Source organism: Diabrotica virgifera, chromosome 1 (genome assembly GCF_917563875.1).
Source record: "Diabrotica virgifera virgifera chromosome 1, PGI_DIABVI_V3a".
Classification (NCBI taxonomy): Eukaryota; Metazoa; Arthropoda; class Insecta; order Coleoptera; family Chrysomelidae; genus Diabrotica; species Diabrotica virgifera.
Genome location: NC_065443.1, coordinates 302265169 through 302277818, shown reverse-complemented (window position 1 = coordinate 302277818; position 12650 = coordinate 302265169).

Genomic DNA, 12650 nt, shown 5'->3' with positions numbered 1-12650 from the left:
AGTAACTGGAGAAACCTTAGCACAAAATACGAAGATTTAACCTAAAACACTTAAATAAAATGTGGTTCCTTACTGAGTTACAGGGTATTTTATCTAAAAGTTTAAAAACTATTTTTGCTTAGCATTTTAAAACTGTTCGACGTATCCTTTTCATACTTGTCAGAATGTGCGACTACTATACACCCTACTAAATGATGATAAACAAACGTTTCTAGCTACTACCAGAGGCGTACGACAGGGGATAGTGAATGGTTGACCCTTCTCAAATTCTACGCCACTGGAGGAATTACTATTAGATTCTGCAATACTTTCTACGTAAATAATATACTCTTCATTGGTAACGATAAAGTCGTTAGTTTTCGAGATATTTGAAGTTAAATATGAAACGGCACAGTTATTTTGATTAATTTATGATATGATTCATATGATTAAAATTTAAAAATTATTTGTACTCAGTACTTTAAAACTATTTGGCGTATCCTTATCATACTTGGCAGAAAATGTAGGTACAATACACCCTACTAAATTAAGATAAATAAACGTTTCTAGCTACTACCAGAGGCGTACGACAGGGGATAGTGGCTGGTTGACCCTTCCCAAATTCTACCCCACTGACGAAATTGCTATTTTAGTGTAATTTTTTGATTTTCCACTACTTTTTATATAAATAATATACTCTTCCTGCGTAACGCTAAAATGATTAGTTTTCGTGATATTTGAAATTAAAAATGAAACGACACACTACATTAATCAAAATAACCGTGTCGTTTTATTTTTAACTTCAAAGATCTCGAAAACTAATGACTTTATGGTTACGAATGAAGAGTATATTATTTGCATAGAAAGTATTGGAGAATCTAAAAATTATGCTAAAATAGCAGTTTAATCAGTAGCGTAGAATTTGGAAAGGGTCAACCATTCACTTTCCCCAGTCGTACGCCTCTGGTAATAGCCAGAAACGTTTGTTTAACATAATTTAATAGCATGTATAGTACCAATACTAGCTGCCAAGTATGAAAAGGATACATCGAATAGTTTTAAAATTCTGAGCAAAAATAGTTTTTAAATTTTTAGATAAAACACCCTGTTGCTCAGTAAGGAACCACATTTTATTTAAGTGTTTTAGGTTAAATCTTCGTATTTTGTGCTAAGGTTTCTCCAGTTACTATATGGACAATCATTAATGAAACACCCTGTATATTACGTAAAAAAATATTTTACGTAATTACTATATTACATAAAATGCTAAAAGCAACTTTCATATACCTCCCGTATTTTCATTTCCTTCCTGTGTAATCTAGAAAGTTTGTGTTCATTCAAAGTTATTCGTTCTAGTTTTCCAACATCGTGTAGACACCAGTAGTTTAAAATCGGCCACAGCAGTAATATCCATTCGCATAATTTTCATTACTCACCGACACAAAAACACCCCGATGTAACAGTTTGGATTGCGGTTATTCGGTCTGAACAAAACATTTATTCCTTCGTAGGAAAAGCCATTTTCCCCGCATAAATCTGGAAAAGCTGGGTGCTTAACTTTGACTTCCAACTTCCGTGGGGTCTTAAATCAGATCAAATTATTGTTAGAAAACAGGATATCTAGGTAACAAGTTCACAGCTAGGGGTAGTTTTTGGAAGCATTTATGAAGATGGCTTTAATGAGTGTTTCCTTTAGAAATATAAAGAGTGTCTATAATTTTGGAAAAAAATCTAAAAAGAAAAATACAGAGGATAAAGAGATGAAAATATTATTTTTAAATTGCTCTTAAGCTATTTTAATATTGAACAATTCGCCGTAAAACAAAATCAAGGGACATTATATTTCAGTTTATTCAGAGAGCACCTCATACTAGTTTCACTCTCATTAAAGATCGTCAGAAGTGTACATATGTATAGCGATATGCTTTAATTACTATTTTTGCTAATTTTAATTTTAATAATTTTTCTTAAAACAAAATAATATGGTCATATAAAAGTCACAGTTAATATACAAACCAGATGCTAAGAAAGACACGGTTTTACGAAACGAAATGTATCCCTAAACATATGGTTTTTGGTGTGTTCAGTTTAATAAAATGGATTCCCCATAAATTAATTACCATATCAGACCATATGTGTCAACAACTCACAAAGGATATGCATTCGAGACGTTTCTTAAAACTGCAGAAGTGTTTCTGTTTTTAAACGCCAGATCTAAATAATTTATTGCCCTCTTTGGGCCATACTGTAGAAAAGCATACATCGATATAATAGTGTTGTGGTTTTAGCCAGTCTCTTCATAGCATGCGAACAATGCAAACAAACCCTCGGCTCTCTAACAATCGACCCTCTTCCGAGATCTAAGCAATTACCTTTTTTTGTTACCAAAATAAATAAATATTATATTTTACTAGGCAAGGTAAAGTTTTCAATCCTAATAGCGGCATTGATAATATTGAAAAATATTAAAAATATTACTAAACGATTATTGGTCCATTTCCCGGGTGACACCTCCAAGGCTTCTACAATATGCAAGCCTAATGGATGCTGCAGTGAAGACAAAAGGGAAGGAATTAGACACTATGCAATTCACAACCCTCGTCTAGTAACACTAATATAAAAATAAAAATGTATACCGTTTTTATTCAGTTGCAATGCGAAGGCAAAACAATCTTATTTTTCACTTAGAATACGGAGCGCAGTCCAGCACTCGGAATCGACGATTTTCGACTCTTATTGGAGTCTCATCGGAGAGACCTAGTCCTGCTGCGCTTTACTCTGAGTGATCAACAACGAGAGTACATCCCCCACACCGCAAATGACGTGAATGGATCAGGTGACTAGCGTCATCTGGCAATTGAAAGGTAAGGTAAAGTTTTCAATCCTAATAGCGAAATTAATAATATTGAAAAATATTAAAAATAATACGAAACGATTTTTTAATTGAAAACTTATTGGTCTATTTCCCTGGTGACACCTCCAAGGCTTCTACAATATGCAAGCCAAATGGATGCTGCAGTTAAGACAAAAGGGAAGGAATTCTACACTATGCAATTCACAACCCCCGTCTGCAGCTTGGTAAAGTTCCAACGGAAAATGGACCTAGTTACTATATAGGAGTAATACTGATATAAAAATAAAAATGTATACCATTTTTATTCAGTGGCAATGCGAAGGCAAAACAATCTTACTTTTCACTTAGAACAGGGAGCGCAGTCCAGCACTCTGAATCGACGATTTTCGACTCTTATGCGACTGCAACTGAATAAAAATGGTATACATTTTTATTTTTATATTAGTATTACTCCTATAGAGTAACTAGGTCCATTTTCCGTTGGAACTTTACCAAGCTGCAGACGGGGGTTGTGAATTGCATAGTGTAGAATTCCTTCCCTTTTGTCTTCACTGCAGCATCCATTTGGCTTGCATATTGTAGAAGCCAGAAGGTGCCACCAGGGAAATGAACCAATAAGTTTTCAATTTAAAAATTTTTAGTAATAGTTTATATTTTTCAATATTATTAATGTCGCTATTAGGATTGAAAACTTTACCTTACCTTTCAATTGCCAGAACCCGCTAGTCACCTGATCCATTCACGTCAGTTGCGGTGTGGGGGATGAACTCTCGTTGTTGGTCACTCAGAGTATGGAGCAGCAGGCCTACGTCTCTCCGACGAGACTCCAATAAGAGTCGAAAATCGTCGATTCAGAGTGCTAGACTGCGCTCCGTATTCTAAGTGAAAAATAAGATTGTTTTGCCTTTGCATTGCAACTGAATAAAAATAGTATACATTTTTATTTTTAAATATTTTACTGTTCGTTTTTCACACTTATTTTTATTATTTCAAATAATTGTTTCCGTCAACATACACCAACGGAACATTATATATGTATCTCTGAACAAATTGAAACAAACCAAGCCTCCTAGTAAATCACGACAAAATATCCCGATATGGATGATGTAGCGACATCTGCCTAAAACAGTTGAAAGTTTTATTTCCGGAGAAATAAAACTTCTAATGAGATTAAGTTTCTGATTACGCCTTCGTGGCTTCTATTACTTGTAAACCAAACGAATGCTGAAGTAAAGAAGACACAGGGAGGTTGTTTTGTCGTAATAATAATAATATCGTATGGCATTTTTGCGGGGGGGGGGGAGATCATTTCGGACAGTTCCGGCGCCATTTACATATTTAACCCTGTTTGAAGTAACTAGTGCCGATGTACACTAGCCCAGGGGGACCGACGGCTTAACGTGCTCTACGAGGCACGGTGAGACGGCTCGTGTTATTATTGGAAATGAAAATGGTTTGCCTTTGGCAGGGCTCGAACCCACGTGCACTGGCGTATGAGGCCAGCGAATATGCCGTTACTCCACGGCCGCTCATATTTTGTCGTGATTTGGTAATAAGAGGTTTGGTTTGTTTCAGCTTGTGGAACTATAGGGCTTTTCATTCACAGTCATTTGTTTCGAGCTTCTGTCATATGTCACATAATATTAATATATCTACGTCGTACGTTATTGGTATTACCAATGATAAAAAGCGAAGACGTATGCCGTAGATATATTAATATTATGCTCTCTGGATGAACTGAAATATAATACGTCTCTTGATTTCGTTTTACGGTGAATTTTTCTGTATTAATTTTAGTCCTGAGTATCGAGACCAAGTTTTCGTTGGAATTTTGCCACGCTGAGTAGACAGTAAATGATGTGCAAATTATAGACTTCCCGTGTCTTCTTTAATCCAGCATTCATTTGGTTTGCAAGTAATAGAAAGCACAAAGCTGAAGAGAAAGGAAGTCAGGTGCAAATTAGAGAACTCCTTGTGTCTTATTTAATTAAGCATTCGTTTGGTTTGCAAGTAATAGAAATTTGGTCCCATTAAAAGTTTTATTTCTCCGGAAATAGAACTTGGAATTGAATTATTGTAATGTTATTTACCTACTTTGTATTATTGAAAAATAGAAATAGAGTGTGAACAATCATGAAGGTTTGAAACGCGTACTGACACGTTTTGATATGCCTACTTTTCAATATTGTCTTAGAAATGGTGTGTAGTGCGTTAAACTGCCCTTTAGTATTAGCTAAAAATTTTACAAAAAAAAATCTTCTTTTTCTTCTTCTTAGCCTTCTATCGTCCACGTTTAGACATAGGCCTTTCCCAACTCCTTCCATCGTTCTCTATCCTGTCCTGTCTTTATCTCCTTCTTCTTAACGTGCTCTATCAAGTCCCCTTGACGTTGGCGATTAACATGGTGAATCTGTCTCTGTCTCGAGATATTCTAAACAGTTGTTCTGCTTTCTTTATTCCTGTCCAATCCTGATAATCTTCAACCAAGAGGCCTGTTTTCTACCAATTTCTCTGCGTCCTTCGATTTTACCCACCATAATAAGTTGAAGAATATTATATCGGTCTCCCCTTACTACGTGTCCAAAATAGGCCATCTTTCTATATTTGATGTTATCAAGCAGCTCGCGGGCAGCATTTGCTCTCTTAAGGACTGCCACATTTGTCATCATAGCCGTCCATGGTATTTTCAGTGTACATATATTTGCAGCCACATTTCAAAGGCCTACAAACGATTAATGGTGGATAGTTTTAATGTCCATGCTTCGACACCATACAAGAGGACTGACCAAAAGTAACATTTAATCATGCGCTTTCGAAGTTGAAGTTGCAAGTTATCATTACAGAAGAATGACCTCATTTTTAAAAATGTCGTGCAGGCTATCTCGATTCTACATTTTATCTCTTTATCTGGATCTAGTTGTTCAGTAATGTGGCAACCAAGATATTTAAAACTGGGTACTCTTTCAATTATATGACCATCAACATATAACCGTGAATTTTGATGGGTCAAACGGCTAAATACCATGTATTTTGTTTTTGAACAGTTTATGTTTAGGCCAAACTCTCTTCCCACTATGTCATTGACATTTAAAAGGTGTTGTAATCCATTCATATCATCACTTAAAATAACTGTATCGTCTGCATATCTGATTGTATTTATCAGAATTCCATTAACTTTCACACCTGATTCCAAATTATGCAGCGCTTCCTTAAATATTCTATCTGAATATTAATTAAATAACATTGGGGACAGTATACAGCCCTGTCTGACACCTCTTTGTATTTTGCATATTTCTGTTGATTTTCCATTTATGCAAGCTGTCGCTGTTTGACGCCAGTATAATTTTTCTATGATTCGTACATCTTGACTATCAACTCCTTTATCCTTTACTATTTTAATTAATTTGTGATGTTGTACTCGATCAAAGGCCTTCTCATAGCCAATAAATACAGCAAAGACGTCTTTCCTTTGATCTCGGCCTTTCTCCAATAATACATTTAATGCAAAGAGTGCGTCCCGGGGTCCCAGTCCATTTCTGAAGCCAAATTGTGTTTCATCCTGGTCTTCTTCACATTTATCTCTGATTCTACTGTGGATGATACGTAGAAAGATTTTCAAAGTGTGGCTCATAAAGCTCATCATTCTACAATCGCTACAGTTTTTCGGGCGTTGTTTTTTTAGTATTGTTATGAATTCGGACTTTAACCAATCTTCAGGGATATCACCAGTCGAATAAACATCATTGAAAAATTTGACTAGTATTCCAATGTTTTCCTCATTTATAAGCTTTAACATTTCTGTAGGTACGTTGTCAGGACCAACGGCTTTCTTGTTTTTTGCCAATTTTATAGCATGTAGTATTTCTGATTTTAGTATTTCTGGCCCTTCACCTTCATCTAAAGTTTCCAGTTCTTCGGGTCTATCATCATTATACAGTTCATTTATATAATTATACCAGGTAGTTCGAATTTGGTGTTCGTCTATTATCATTTTTTCCGACGAATCGGTTACAGTATGTGGAGTTTTCTTATGATAAAGACCAGCTGTTTCTCTAAATTTTTAAACATATTGCACGTATCATGTTTTTCATTCAACTTTTCTAATTCCTTGCATTTATCCTCTATCCATTTTTCTTTAGCTACCTTTATTTTTTGTTTAATTAGTTTCTGTTTTTCTTTGTATTCTGTATTGTTATCTTTCAATTTTCTTCTCTGCTCCATCAATTCCAGGATTTCATCAGTCATCCATTGTTGTTTCTTGTGCCTCTACATCGTTGTTGTATACATATTTTTCCATTACTTTCCAGGTAAGATCTTTAAGGTGATACAGTAGCGATCAACAGGTAGCCAAAACGCGTTCCAAGATTGCGGCTGTAATTTTGAATATTTTTTCGAGATATTTGGCACACGTATTCGTAATATAATAAAGAATGGCGGTACAGAGCCCAATTTGAAAAATATATTAATATGTGGAAATTACTCTGTAATTAAATACAATATTAAAAAAACGAGCCTGTACCGCCATTAAGAAGAACAAAAAAATACACTTTCTTCAAATAAACTTTTTTATCCGATGCCTAGATTTTGTGTCATTTTGGAACTATGTATTAAATTTTTTTATTTCATTAGTAGTTCCAAAATGACACAAAATCTAGGCATGGGATAAAAAAATTTATTTGAAGAAAGTGTATTTTTTGTTCTTCTTAATGGCGGTACAGGCTCGTTTTTTTAATATTGTATTTAATTACAGAGTAATTTCCACATATTAATATATTTTTCAAATTGGGCTCTGTACCGCCATTCTTTATTATATTACGAATACGTGTGCCAAATATCTCGAAAAAATATTCAAAATTACAGCCGCAATCTTGGAACGCGTTTTCGCTACCTGTTGATCGCTACTGTTTCCTCTTAAACGTGTTCTATATTTCTGTATTGTTTTCATTTGTTGAATTCTTTAGCTGATTATTCAGGTTATTTTCTATTAGCGTTTTGTTGGATGCTGAGATATGTAATTTTGGTGTTTGGGGCTTTCTTCGACTTTTTTGAGCTTCACTTGGATGTCAGCTATTAGAGGGTTATGATCTGAACCGATATCTGCACCAGGATATGTCATTCATTTCTTGACACCATTCTTAAATCTCTTGTTTACTAGAATATAATCTATCTGATTTCTAATTATATGAAGTGAGTTATCTCCTGGTCCCTTCCATGTGTATAATCTTCTTTTGTGTAATTTTATAAATCTTTATCTCCTATAAAATATAATTAACTTATAATATTGTTAAATCAGAATTTTTATGCCGACTATAGAACTTATGACTTTTTGAGACGTAGTTGAATTTAAGCACATCCAAAAGTTACACCATCTGAAGGAAATATCTCCTACTTTTATTTAAGGGAAACCAATTGTCTCCGTCTTATCTAAATTTTAATTTAAATTTCCTTTAATTGCCTCGAAGCTCTTCCGGAATCGATTAAACTGAGAGTGAAATAAAAGAAAACGCTGAAAAGGAACCGGTTGGAAATGGACCTACAGGGCTGACTGGAACGGTATGCTCAATGCTCATTCCGTTGCTGTCGCCGTAAAAGGTTGACTTATGTATTATTAGAGAACGCCAGGGCTTTATGACGATTGGAATGTTTCAGATTTTTGTTGATGTGGTTTATACAAAATCAATCTGAAATAAACTAAATCGATGTTATGTCTTTTTAACATCTGTCTGAAGTTTTATTAGGATTGTTGAGTTACAATGTATGCAAGAAATTTGTAGTGGTCCTTATTTCTTATATGTATAATTAGCGTTTAGATCAGAGTTCCCCAAAAAAATTTTTCTCGTAGACCACTTTAAAAAATTTACTGGTTTCAGTGGACCCCCTTGCTACATTTTTACCATGTTCCCAAAACTTTTGATTCCTAAAATCCTTCAATTTCTAAGTTTTATACAATTTTGATCACTTAATTTTTTTGCTAAAACCAATATTTCAGGTAGTACGTATGCGGTAAAGGCGCGAGCATAAGACCTGATTAGTGGTTGGTTTGATAGCAGTGGTTTTTGTTCAATATATCCGTCATTTTCAACTTTTCGACAAAAATGGTAGGAACTGAAATTGTTCCAAATAAATCTTGTTTACAATAATTAATAATAATTGTTGCAATTTTTTTAACCACTTTTTTCGTACGGTCGATATTTTCCGTGTTAATTGTACTTACGCCTATATTTTTGACTCTGATTCTACGTATTTTTTTGTATTGTAAAACTATACAAATTCTTTTAATTCTTTTAACCACTTAAAGTCCTGTGTTTTGGCTATCTGTGGGCAAATTTTCAGCCAAATCGATTATGATCTATTTTGGGAATGGAGGAAAATGTAAAAAACGGTATTTTAACTTTTTCTACACTAAAATTTGATCAAAAACTTGTTTCTAATCAAAATAACTTGTTATAATGCCTAATGGTTTAATTTTTAAGTCCCTACTATTAAAACATTATTTTTTCCATTGATATTTTACGTTAAAAACATGCAAATTTGTTTAAATACATACCAAATCACTATAAAATTTTCGTGGACCTCCACTTACAACTTGTGAACCCCCATTTTCATTTCACGCCAACGTAGACCCCCGTTGAGACTCTCGTGAACCTCTGGGGGTCCACCTGGACCACTTAGGGAATCACTGGTTTAGATCCTCTTAGCTCTTATTGTTAGTGATCGTCTTAGTGGTAGACACAATTATAATTTTTTCGTTCCTTATCTTTCTTAGAGAACTTTACAAAGGGTTCCAAAAATTTTTATTGATGCGAATCTTTACCCTTCTCATTTTGTGTATGTGTGTTTATGTTTTATCGGCACTGATTTAAGCAACCAACTGGCCAGCCAATGTGTTTTGAATTCTCTCTTTTACAAAATATATGCTTAGTATCTAAATTTAAAACTATTACTACTACTAAGTTTTGTTACTATTTTTTGTTTAATTTTTTTTTTTAATATATTTTTTAACAATTTTTTTTATTATATTTTTTATTTTATTTATTTAGTTTTTTTTTATTTTGTCTTTTTTTGTTTTTTTTTTTCTAATTTTGATTACATTTAAAATTTCAGATGGATATCCTGTCACAAAATAAAGGTTTAAGACAAGGATATTCTTTGCCCCTAACTCTATTTAAAATCTATATTCAGAAAGCATTAAATAACTGGAGGCGCAAATGCACAGGAGTGGGAATAGAACTTAGGAAGAAGTAATAACAAATCTTTTCTTCGCAGAAGATCAAGTAGGTAATTATGTCAAACGATAAGGAAGGTATGGATGATATGATTCGAAAGAATACGAAAATTGCGGACTCACTATCAACGTCAACAAAACGGAATATCTACGAATAAAGGACGAAGAAAGAGACCCAAAACTCTCGACTAGAGATATAAAAAATGCTAGAAATTTAAATATCTAGAGACAGTGATAGCGAAGGAAGCAACATCGAAACGGGACATCCAGTAGAAAATACAACAGACCCCAAAAATGTGGTACACTGTACACTGTACACACACTAAACTCATTACTTTGGTCTCCTAAAATTAGTTTACGAACAAAAATAACAATCTAGAAGTCGGTTGTAGATCCAATTTTGACGTACGGGTCTGAATGTTGGCAAATGACGATGAAAGAGAAGAAAAACTGGAAGTAATACAAATGGATAATCTTTGGTCCCAAATAAAAACATAAGAAGAAAAATAGGATTTACAAAACCGTAGATAAAATAGAATCCGAACAGCATTTATGGTACGGGCGTGTAATGGGAAGGAATAAATGATGAAAGATGGCCAAAACAGGCCTTAATATGTTTAATGAAATAGAAGAAGCAGAGGAAGACCAACACTGTCATGGAGAGAAGAAATCCAAGGAATAACGAGAGAAAGTCATAAATGAGAAGGAATGGAACGACTGAGAAATGGTGTGAGAGAAAATCATCGTATATTTAGACGGATGGCTGAACCGGGTCTGAAGCGATCTGGGATATACCTACTTACTTGGTGAATGCTCTCCCATAGGCTGTAATTCTTTAGGAATACTAAATTATTGAATAGTATGTAATAATTATATTTTGATATGGTACAGTTTTATTTTATATACTTGTCGATATACTTATTCGAATATCCTATACAAAAACTCTACCTCCCACGTTTGGAACTACTGATAGTTGCTACAAAACATCTTTATATAATAGTCCTTACACATATTTCAATCGCTTTGACATCATTTCTCGGAAACCCTCTTTCGATTTGTGCTGCTCTTCTCTCTACATTGTCTGCCTCGAGTTATAGTTATTCGCTAGGTATCCAATAATTAGGGTTTTCTTAGTCTTCAGTTTAATAGCTGCGTAGCTCTGCATATTTTGTTTTACGTCCTTTAGTGTCTCGAGACAGGTTCCTTCCCAGCAGGATTTGGTTTCTAGTGACAGACAGAAGTCACTGAGTGCTAAATCTGGCAAATATGACGGGTACTCGATGACTCTTACATAGTTTTTGTTCAAATAGTTATTTTTCAAAAAAGTAATACTACTCAAAAATAAAGGAATTCAACGTTAAACCTTATTTACCTTTTACCTGATCACTGTTAAGTATTTTTTCGAAAATCAGAGCACCATTTAGGAGCTTTTACGTGATTCAACCGCACCATTGGTCTTGTTGAAAAAGTAGTGACTGAAATAATTCAAATAAATTTTAAAATACAATACTACAAGTATATAAACAAGAATAACTTGATCAAATTTATATAAATAAGTTAATGGTGTAATTATTAATGTAAATGAAGTTTGTCATTTAAACAAAAATCTGTTTATGGTAATTTAAGTAGTAATTCCACGGTTATAAATGATTTAACTCCAGAAAAATAAAAATAAATTATATTTAGTATATCTAGTATATTTATCTAGCTTATGAGTATTTATAAAAACGATATATTTTCCTATTAATCCATTTGTCTAGTCCTGGTAGTTTATAATAGCCAATTTCTTTTAATCTGCTCAAAAATAAAACAAAGTTCATAAACAAATTATAAAAATGATGTCCCTCCTTTATGTCGTCACAATATTATTTTCCCTTTAAAACTTTTCCCCCTTTTACTGCAGGCTATTGGAAAAAATTCATTTGAGTGCCTCCATCCCCCTACGAGCCGACATCGAATGCCACATTCAGGCCATAAACGACATTTGTTTTGAGCAAGTTTGTGCCAGGATTTTATTTATGACATTTTTGCTGGCCAAGGTTTGGAATAATAATTACGACATAGGAAAGATCGGATGCCGCAGGATGGAATATTTTTCATAATGTTTCACTAATATCCGAAATAAAATATGTTTGTATACAAAGAAATAAAAGTATGATTATTCGATGAAAAAAAGGTACATTGTTACTAGAACATTGTATACTTTTTATTTTATATATATGCTGTTAAAAATACAACTCAATATTCAAAGATACAGGTGTACCCCAGGGATACAGATAAAGATCTATCTATCTACAAGCTATACGCTCCCGAGGAAGCTGAAGCTGTTTTCACTTAAAGATCCTTTTTGTGAGAGACTTAGGTTTTACTGTTGCTGGAGTGACTTCGCTGTTTCCACTACCTTTCTCCATTCTTCTCTATCTTTGATTTTCTTTCCTATATATAATTGATGGATTCGACCGTTACTTGATGGAAGTTCATTTTATCTAACAATAAAACACTGAAAACGTTTGTTTTCTATACTTCCACAAAATTTATTATAACTAAGTGACTACAGCTGTTTCGGCGGAGTGCCTTTCTCAAGTGATATAG